An 11,051-nucleotide genomic window follows, 5' to 3' on the forward strand; every position below is an offset into this window, starting at 1 on the left:
CAACATGTAAACAGTATGAGGCCTCAAATGCAAAAGAAATAGTGCTCAAAGGCAAAGGCAAGAGGAAACTAAGGCAGTGTAAATGTGCAGACATGTAGCGTATTGGATAGATGCTTGCTGCATGAATGTGAAAAAATGAAAAGATGCAATGGGATAGAGGAGATTTTGGAAGAGAGCAACCTGTCTTCTAAGTAAGAAAAGTCCTGCATTAAGTAGGACAATGAAAGGTCTCTGCCATTCCTACAGGAATTCATTCAGAACCAGAAGTTAGACAGCTTTTGATAGGCAAATATTATTTAAGATGGCATTAAGATACTTTGGGAGCAACTTTCTTCTTAAAGCCTAAGTTTTTATGTACAAGTCAGGGGCTTATATTAGAAGATGTTGTGGGTTGACCTTGGCTGGCCTCCAGGTGCCCACCAACCCACTCTATCACTCCCTTCCTCAACTGGACAAGAGGAGGAGAAGAACACGACAAAAGGCTTGTGGGTTGAGATACGGACAGGGAGATCATTCAGCAATTACTGTCAAGGACAAACCAAGATGGTCTTTTGGGCAGTGGCATGGTTTACAGGGTATGTTTCCAGCCAACCCGTAGTTACTTCCACCATCGTGAGTATGTAGCACTTGCCTTGCATGTCTTTGGCAGTGGTCCAATACAGTTGGTTTGCCAGGCCTCACCAGGTTGAAGATCCAGCCACTGCCCTTTATTCCAGGGAGAAGTCTCTAGGCTAGTTGGATGGCTTTCACTTCTGCAAACTGACATGACTCACCTTCTCCTGTAGTGACTTCATCAACTTCCCTTGTGGGATTCCACACTGCAGCTTTTCACTTCTCATGGTTTCCTACAACACAACAGGATCCATCAGTAAACAGAGCATAATGCCTTTCATCTTCTGATAGCTCATTAGATGGCTGTGCCTCTGGGGCACTAGTCACATCATCAGGCAATACTCCAAAAACTCTGCCTACTGGACAGTCTGTGATCTCTTCCAGGGTTCCTGGGCAGTTGGGTTTCCCCTCTTGAGCCAGCTGCATGATCAACCCTACCCACTTACTCCAGGTAGTGCCGGTTGCATGATGTGTAGAGGGGATGTTTCCTTTGAACATCCACTTAGCGCAGGCAGGTGTGGTGCCAAGAGGAGATTTGCTTCTGTATCAACAATTTCTGAAGTAGCTTGAATCCCTTCACATGCTGCTAGTATCTCTTTTTCAGTTGGGGTGCAGTGGACCTCTGATCCTTGATACCCCTGGCTCCAAAACACTAGCGGTCAACCTCAGGCTTCTCCTGATGATTTCTGCCAGAGGCTCCAGGTGAGACCATGTTCCCAGGCCACAATGTAGAGTACATTTTCCACATCTGGTGCTATATGGACAGGCCCAAGAGCTACCACATGAGCTCTCTCCTGTTTGATCTGCTCAAAGACTTGTTGTTGCTCGAGGCCCCACCCAAAACAGTTCTTCTTTCAGGTTACTTGGTAGAGAGGGTTCACCATCTGACTATAACTGTTAGCTGGTGCAGACATAATTGCTATGTTTGATCATATCCATAAGGACATGGCAACATCTAGAAATCTGAGGAGGACTGAGTCTGGGAGGTACTGCAAATTGTTCCTTCTTCTATCTTGTGAAAGTTCTGCTACAGACAACAGAATTTGGAAAGTGAGATATGCGTAGTCTGTGGCAAGACATGACTGAAAACATAAATTTACCACAAGAACTGAAAAGTTCTTTATTTCTTATTCATGGAGCCTGTCCTCTCAGTTATACGTTAGGAGCCGTGATCCCATGGCAGAGGAATTGATCCCGAGAAAGGCAAGAGTGGAACAGAGGATGACCTAGATGGAGAAATATTGCATATAGAGGGAGGAAAATTGTTAGGGATTGCTGGCTGTGTAAGTCAGAAATGTAGCATGCATTTGATGGAAAGGAAGAGAAGGAGAGAAGGAGGGGGATATACTGATTGTGATAGCTGAAGCCTGAGACGTAGCTGAAGGTGAAGATGTTGCCAACAAGGTGCAACTAAAGGCACACTTTCGGTAAGTGTACTTTTCCACACAGCAGCAGAGAAAACTCGGGCATTGTTGGTTTATGGTGCCACTCAGAGCCATGACAGCCTTCTTTGAGACTGGACTTTCCCTGTCTTCTGTGTTCTGAGAGAACAGATCTGGGCTCTGCCTGTGGTTTTCAGTGTGGGTGACCCATTTGATGTTGACCCATTTGATGTTAATTATCATAATGTCATCAGATGTTATTTGACACAGGCACAGTCTGTGATCTGCTCTGTTTGAAGTGGTTTTACTCAGCCTTAAAAGTCCTTGCTGACAGCAGATTCCATCCTAATAGCTCATTCAACAGGAAGTGCTGGAGCTGTAAAGCTGGATTTTAATTATCAAGATGCAGAGAGAAATTAAATACTTTCCAGGAACTTCATTTTCAATGATAACATGAATATCAGAGTTCCGGAACCTCATCCCATATAAACTTTTAAGCTGGCATGGTTCTCTTGACTTCTCATGGAGCTACCATGACTGTCTCCATGTGAGAATTCTCCCTGTTCTCTCTTTCTGCATCGCCTAAGGATCCTAAATCTTCTGACCATACAGATAGCTCAACAGGCTGCACATAAATGAGTAAATCCAGTTATCTCTGAAGTTGGGAATGGTTCTGGAAAACCATCATGATTATCTGTGTACTGACAGATGTTTTACTCACTAAGTGCTCACCCCAGCAATGAAATACAATAGTTTTGTCTGACAATTTGTCAAGGAAATGAAATTAAGGCTGGATTACATTATGCAATGGCCTTGTTCGATGTATATGGCAGTAAAACCACTTTAATTCTTTCAGAGATAGCAGTGTATGTCACACTTGTCAGTGAATTTCCTGCTTTTTGATGACCTGTTTTGGCACCTAGAACTCGGTACATTTATAATGAAGGAAAAATAATTTCATAAGTTTTATTTGCATACTTTGTAACAAAATACATTAATGTTGCATATAGGGGTGTGTGAAAGAGAAAGCAAAAGTATTGAGTAGCATCAATTCTTGTGTGGGCAGATGCAAAACTTCTGTATCCACCTTGCTGACACACTTTACTGGCTGGTCCTCCGACTACTCCAATTCTCAACTCTAAAAGCATTCATCCAGTCTACCTCAACTGTGACTGACTTGCCCGTGATTTGCCCAAAATTTGATTGTCTGAATGGTTCCAATTGCAGATTTTTTAATTTCAGCTCTTGCTTTCAGCATGCCATGAAGGGCAATGTGCAGCAGTCACTTCTTAGCCTGTTGGTCCCACCACATGGCAAGTCCCTGAGTAGAATGGCATAATAGGGTAGGCTGGAGATAAAATGGAGATAAAATTTATAAATTTTGTAGCAGTAAAGTGACATAGGATGCTTATAAAGCCGCTTCCTGGTTGTTCTGTGGTTGGGTGCTGTTTATTGCTGGAAACACCCACACACCTGAAAGTCCTGAGGAGAATATGGTTTCTTTTACATAACTCCTACTGTAGGGTAGGTAAGGCTGAGGTGATACCCACATTGCCAGAGTCCCTCTCCCTCAGAGAAGCTTGCATTTTTTGAATTCATAGCTCTTGTGCACCCTTTATACACATTTGTAGGTAAATAAAACACTACTCATGTTTCAAAGTATTTCTGGGTGTACTGGATGTAGGGGCTAAATGTACAGAACACTTCCCTGCAGTGTGGTCTGAAATTCGGCTTCCCATCACTCCTTGGATTCCTGTCTCAATAGCTTCTGTGACCCATGTCCATGCTGTACAGTTGCTGACAGTGCAGATCTCCCTCAGCTGGCTTTGAGCTAGCTTCAGAGATAGAAGTCAAGCCAGCACAGCACTGCACCAAGTCAGGGCACAGCAACTTGTTCATGCAGCTAATTGCTACCCAGTAGGGATGAATGGTTCCATCCAGTGGAACACAATGACATATCAGTTTACTTGGAGGTAGTTCTGGGGTCACTGACATATGCAGAGGGCACACGGTTCCTGTTGATATGAAATGTTGTGGCTCTCTTGAAATTGGCATTAAGATCACTAAAATGCATAATGTTCACCTGCCCTGAACTCCTGCACAGGCCACAATGGCTAGGAGCTTAACCTTGTGATTATGTTGTGGGTACATTCTAGCCTACCTCCCAGCAAGGCTTCCCTTGAACCCTGCTCCAGATTGGGCAAAGAAAACTGGGCTTACTTCAACAAGTGCACTGAGGGCACATGACTGAAAAGCGGGGAGGAAATGACTCAGAGGACCGGATGAGCTGAGACAGATGTTTGGTAAGGGAAAGGAGCAGGAACCTCCCAATGAATTCTGGCTCCCTTCTCTGCTGGAGGCCCAAAGCATTGGAGTTGGCCTCTCTTTTCTTTGGCCAGGAGGTTGCACAGAAATAAGTAATTGTTAAGGCTGTGCTTGAACAACAGAAACATGTTTCACTTCTGTGATTCCTTAAATTCCTGAAATCCTTGGCTTAAGGAATGAACAGGATGTCTTCACTTGACAGCAAAGCCTGAGGCTAGTTTTTTTCCCAAAGGATATGTGTCCTCGTAGACAGTCAAGGGTGGGCAAGCTAAGGATATGAAGGAAAAAATTCTGCATTTGTACACCATTTGCCACACTTCTAATGATGTGGCTTGGAAATCCAGTAGCTCAACTAGGTTGGGACTGACCTTTGCACTACCCTGCATGTTGTGCTGTGTCTATCATCCCCAGTATGGCTGCACAGAATACTGTATGTGATATGTCCTCTATTATTTCAAGTAGCTGGAGTAAGGAAACATGAGAAATCTGGGTGAAATTCTTCCCTGACGTAAATCAATGGAAGTAAGTGGAAAGAAGCTGGTGTATGGAGACATTTTCAGGGTGTAGAAGCATTTATTTCATTTTCTGCAACAGATGCTACACATGTAAGCAGAAGCAGGAGATTCTGCCTGATATGGAGTTTGGACAATTATTTCTGCCATATTTTGTTTAGTAAACAGCAGTAAGGGTGAGAGAAGATGGTTCTAATAGAAATTACATCTCTAGGGAAGAAATTAAAGTCCAACATCAGATCACTCACAGAAAGGAGCAAGATACTTTGTAAGCTTCAGGAGATAGGTATTGGTTTAAATGACAGTACATAAAGCTTAGTGTCTGTTTCAGTACTATCTGTTCAGTAATATCTGGTGATAAGGACACATGCAGATTATTTTTGCAGTGAATGAAAAGTTACTTTGTTTTCTTGCCTTGAAGTTGGTAAGAGGTGAGGTGAGACATCCTGCTGTTCTTGCGTTGTGGGGATCAGGAAAAACAGAAACTAATTTCTAGTCATAATAATAATAATTAGGCCTAGCTATCCAAGCTTGAATCCTAATCCTTTTGCCTTTCCTCTAAAAACTCTGGTTTCTCTCCCTTTCTATTCAGAATGCATTTAACATCATCTGAATTAAAAACAGAAGGAAGTAAAGAGAAGCATATGATTCAAGTCTGAAATAGCTGATGGTGGTGGGATTTGCTAATATATGGCCAGGTTTTTAAGACTAATCTGAAATGATAGACTGTAGTTTAGGAGAGATTTCTGTGCAAAACATATGTTTCCAGGTCTGAACATTTTCTGTAACTTAAAAAAGCTAAAGTCTTTCCAAAGTGCATTCAAGGCATGCAATAATAAGCGTTATATGTGTGGGCGTGTGTATTGCTCTTGTTACTGTCTATAGACAATTTCAATCAATCATGGACTGTTTATGTGTAGGAAAGTCACAATACTGATTAAAATACATGCTAGGTTCATTGTCATTTTCTGCACCTGCATCAAAAGGGCTCCCCAAATGCAGCTATACTTCCACAGAGAATTAGCAAAACCTCAAGTGGGTCATTTAAATTTATTATTTTCAGCATTTTACTTTTTGTCACTAGAGAGGAAACCTCTCTCACTTCCTCTGGTTTAATAGCATAGCCTGTCTTATCTGTGAAGTTCTGCTTAGCACAGAGACATTCACAAAAATCTCACAGATCAAGATCATTCTTAAACTATATAAATTACACTGAGATGCACCATGACATTCATCCATCAGAAACGCAGCACTCATGGAGAGTTGATATTAGCCTTTTTTCATAAAACAGAAAGTCATCAGGAAACCACGCTAAATCAGCATTGCACTGAAACTTTTGGACAGATGTAAGTAGAACTTCGAGGGACTTCGAGGAGATAGAGGCAGGCATCTTTCCTCCAGCCTCACTAACCCTTCCACATTGTTCAAGTGATCTGACCTCACAAGTGAGGTATGGGGGTTGCAGAACTTTTTCCTGGGGCACTTATCTCCACAGCCAAAGCAAGTAGTGTAGAAATTTCTGGAACTCCCTCCTTCTGACTACCTTTCCTTGGCAAAACCCCATTCCTTCTCCCGTCTACCCCTGTGACCCACTGACCCATTCTCCTACATTGCTTGGAAAGTGCCACCAGCTGGGATATAGGAGTCTTCACCTTACTTTGCGCTGATGGAGCAGAGAAGACATGAGAGAGTGAGAGACGGGATGTTGAGATGAAAGGAGAGACAAGATAGGCCGAATGGAGCACACAGTGAGGCATGGTGTGCAGAACAGGGCACTGAGATAGTACTGTGTGTACTATGTGATACTACATTAACGTTAGGGGATAATATCTGCAAATGGGACATGGTTGTACCGTGTGCCTGTTTCCCAACAGTGTTGAGTGCAGCTTTGTCTAATCTGGTTGAACAGTGGAACTAGAGATAGGAAAGAAAGCTTTCCTTTTTAGGTTCACCACCATCAAATGGACCAAGAGCACTCAGTGATGTTTCTTGTCCTGAAAAGGCCTAATGTTTCAAGCTAAATGAGGACAAATTCATTTGTTTCAGTGATATTTTGCCTCAAGGTTTTAAGTACTTTCTGTGAAAGAAACTGACATAATCTGATGTGCACATATTAATATCCTCCACTATATCAAGACATCCCTTTTGGGAAGATGCAATCCTTTGGTTGGATAGCTATAATAGCTTATGAACAAACAAGGAAATGGAAAGATGGGAGATTAAAAGTGTGATCTGATCACCACATGCAAATATGTGCACAGGGCAAAAATGCAGGTGGTAAAGGACTTTTTCACTTAGTGAAAAAGATGCAACACTCACCAAGTTACAGCCAGTCAAATTCAAACTATAAATCAGGCATGTATTTTTTACAGTGAGCATGACTAAGCATTGGAACAAACCAGTGTAGGAAGTGACGATTCCCATGCCTCATTTCCTTCAAGTAAAGACTAGCTGCCTTCTTAGAAAAAGTGCTCTACTGGAGCCTGGGTTATCTCACTACAGAGAATGAGTACTAGTAGTACCTTTACTGAGATGAAGAACAGGATACACGTGAAATTTGAAACACCCTTTATCCATACCTATTCACTTCTCGCAGAATCAATTTTAAACACTTAGTGAATTGTATAGCAGTGAAGAACTGTAGGTGATGAAGGGAAGTTATGCATTGTCAGCTTTAGGCTTCTACCCTGCACTGCTCTTGATTTTTCCAGTGAAAGAAAGGTAGCTATACTGGGGAATGGAGACTAAATTGAAAAATAATTCAAAACTCAAGATTTCCTCAAGGCCACAAAAAAATCTGAATCTCTGGATCTTGTACCATGCTTTGCCTTATCTCATTTCTGCCACTTTCTGAAGAAGGCAGGAGACTTGATCTGGGGGGTTCAGGATAAGCCAGAGGTAAAAATTTCTCTTCCGATTTTGCTACTGGCTCATTCTGTCACCTTCATTTTTTATAAGTGAATTGTAAAATCTGCTTCTGTCACAGAGAATCTCAACTCCTAAGTCTACATATATTGTCTTACATACAATGCTTATGTTATGATGGGGATGCCTGTATTGGAAACAGAACAAATGGGCTTCTCCCATCTAAGCAGACTTGCTAACCTATTGGTAACTGAGAACAAATGAGCTTCTCCCATCTAAGCAGACTTGCTAACCTAAACAAATCATTTTTTCTGATACTAATATATGATTAGGAATCAGCCCTGCTTGCTACACCAAGAAGGTCTCTCTGGCACAGGAAATACCAGGCTACAGTTGTTAGCAACATAGGACTAAGAGCAGCACGGGGTGGGTATGGCATCTATATGGTCTGGAAAATAGAGCCTTACCAGCCCTGAAGATTGAAAATAATTTCTCAACTTGCTGGCACAAATCATATAACTGCAAAAGAAGCATTTGCTTGGGTGGTTTTGTTCTGTAACAACAATAGCTAAAATATGAGATCTCAGAACGATGTGAATCCAGCTGGGGCAGAAGAACTCTAAATAGCACTTCGTTTGGGAATTTTGAAATACTGAGAACACTTCAGGTGAAGAAAAGAACATGACAGCAAAATTCTGGTAGTTACAATAAATTTGGCTTTTTATGTTTTAGTCAGGTCAGAAAGGAAGATTTTCCCCTGGGTGAGGATGATTGGGTTAGAGATGATTTAGTCAAATTCAACACCCACAAATCCATGGGCCCTGATGGGATCCACCCATGAGTTTTGGGGGAGGCGTGAGATGTTACTGTGAAGCCACTCTCCATCATCTTTGAAAGTCAAGGAGAACAGGAGAGGTGCCTGAGGACTGGAAGAAAGTCAATGTCATTCTGTTCTTCAAGAAGGAGGACCCAGGGAACTACAGGCCAGTCAGTCTCACCTCCATACCTGGAAAGATGATGGAATATCGCATTCTGGATGTCATCTCTAAGCTGTAGAGGAAGAGAAGGTTATTGGGAGTGGTGAGCGTGGATTCACCAAGGGGAAATCATGCTTGACCAATCTGATAGCCTTCTATGGAGGCATGACTGGCTGGGTAGATGAGGGGAGAGCAGTGGACATTGTCTACCTCAACCTCAGCAAAGCTTTTGATACTGTCTCACATAACATCCTCATAGGTAAGCTTAGGAAGTGTGGGTTAAATGAGTGGACAGTGAACTGGCTGAATGGGAGAGCTCAGAGGGTCATGGTCAGCAGCAGAGTCCAGCTGGAGGCCTGTAACTAGCAGTGTTCCCCTGGGGTCAGTACTGGGACCACTCTTATTCAATACATTCATCAATGACCTGAATGCGGGTCTGAGCTTGCTGATGAAACTGGGAGAAGTAGCTGTGCCACCACTCAGCAAGATCTGGACAGGCTGGGAAGTTGGGCGGAGAGGAACCTAATGAAGTTCAACAAGGGCGAGTGTACGGTCCTGCACCTAGGGAAGAATAACCCCACGCACCAGTACAGGATAGGGGCTCACCTGCTGGAAAGCAGCTCTGCAGAGAGGGACCTGGGAATCCTGGTGGAGAACTAGTTGACCACAAGCCACCAATGCACCCTTGTGGTCAAGAAGGCCAACGGTCTCCTGGGGTGCATTAAAAAGAGCATGGCCAGCAGGTAGAGGGAGGTTATTCTCCCTCTCTACTCTGCCCTGGTGAGGCCACATCTGGAGTACTGTGTCCAGTTCTGAGCTTCCCAGTTCAAGAAACATCTGGACTGGAGAGAGTACACCAGAGAGGTACAAAGATGATCATGGAGCACCTCTCTTATGAGGAAAGACTGAGAGACCATCGTCTGTTTAGCCTGGAGAAGAAAAGGATGAGAGCAGATCTTATCAATGCTTATAAATATCTAAAGGACAGATGCCCCAAGGATGGGGCCAGATTCTTCTCAGTGGTGCCCAGCAACAGGACAAACAGCAATGAACACAAGCTAGAACACAAGAAATTCCATCTGAACATGAAGAAAAACTTCTTTACTTTGAGGGTGACAGAGCACTGGAACAGGCTACCCAGAGAGGTTGTGGAGTCCTGATCTGATGTTTCCCTGGACATCTTCAAACCTGGCTGGATGCCTTCCTGTCCACCCTTCCACCAGCAGGGTGGTTGAACTAAATGATCTCCAAAGCTCACTTCCAACCCTTACCATTCTGTGATTCTGTGATTTTGTATGATTTCTAAACTAGATATTGGTGAATACAAGTGATGCCATTTGAAATCTGATTCTCTCCAGTGCTTGGCAAGCTTCTCTGAACAGTAGTAAGAAAGAAGCAGTGAGTCAGGAGCTCAAAAATCATAATTTGGAGACTAGCAATGACATGTTGCCTCACACTGCTCTGTTCTTTCTTTAGAAACTGCTGTAGCTGCTCTGTGGGATGAAAATGCTGACAGTAGAATGAAGCGGCACTAAAATCCAGGAAATACTGCAATTTGAACTTTGATGAGACAAAAGGGTGGTATTACAGAATCACCGAATCACCATGATTGGAAGGGATCTCTGAGATCATCGAGTCCAGCCTTAAAAAAAAACAAGCCAAAAAAAACCCCAACAAACCGACCAAACAACAACAACAACAAAACCCTCACAAAACACAACACCCCAGCACATCACACCCACCCACAAACCAATAATCTCAGGCACTAGAGCATGCCCTGAAGAGCCACATCTACACGTTTCTTAAATACCTTCAGGGCCTTTAGGATTTCCTTCTTGAAGAGCGTCCAGCCTTCCTGGACCCCTTTGGCCTGCAGGATTATCTCCCAAGGGCCTCTCCCAATCAGCATTCTGACAAGGCTAAAGTCTGCCCTCCAGAAGTCGAAGGTGGAGGTTTTGCTAACCCCCTTCCTTACCTCACTAAGAATTGAAAACTTCACCATCTCATGATCGCTAAGCTCAAGACGGCCTTCGACCTCCACATCTCCTACTAGCCCCTCTTTGTGAAAAGTAGGTCTAGCGAGGCACCTCCCCTGGTAGGCTCACCTACCAGTTGTGTCAGGAAGTTATCTTCCATACACTCGAGGAACCTCCTAGCCTGCCTGCTCTCTGCTGTGTTATATTTCCAGCAGATATCTGGTGGGTTGAAGTCCCCCAGGAGAACAAGGGCTGGCGTTTGCAAGATTGTAGCCAGCCGCTTATAGAATACTTCATCGACCTGCTCATCCTGGTTGGGCAGTTTATAGCAAACTCCCAGCACAAAATTATCCTTGTTAGGCTTCCCTTTCACCCTTACCCATAAACACTCAACTTCATTGT

Source organism: Calidris pugnax, unplaced genomic scaffold, assembly GCF_001431845.1.
Source record: "Calidris pugnax isolate Ruff unplaced genomic scaffold, ASM143184v1 scaffold95, whole genome shotgun sequence".
Taxonomy (NCBI): domain Eukaryota; kingdom Metazoa; phylum Chordata; class Aves; order Charadriiformes; family Scolopacidae; genus Calidris; species Calidris pugnax.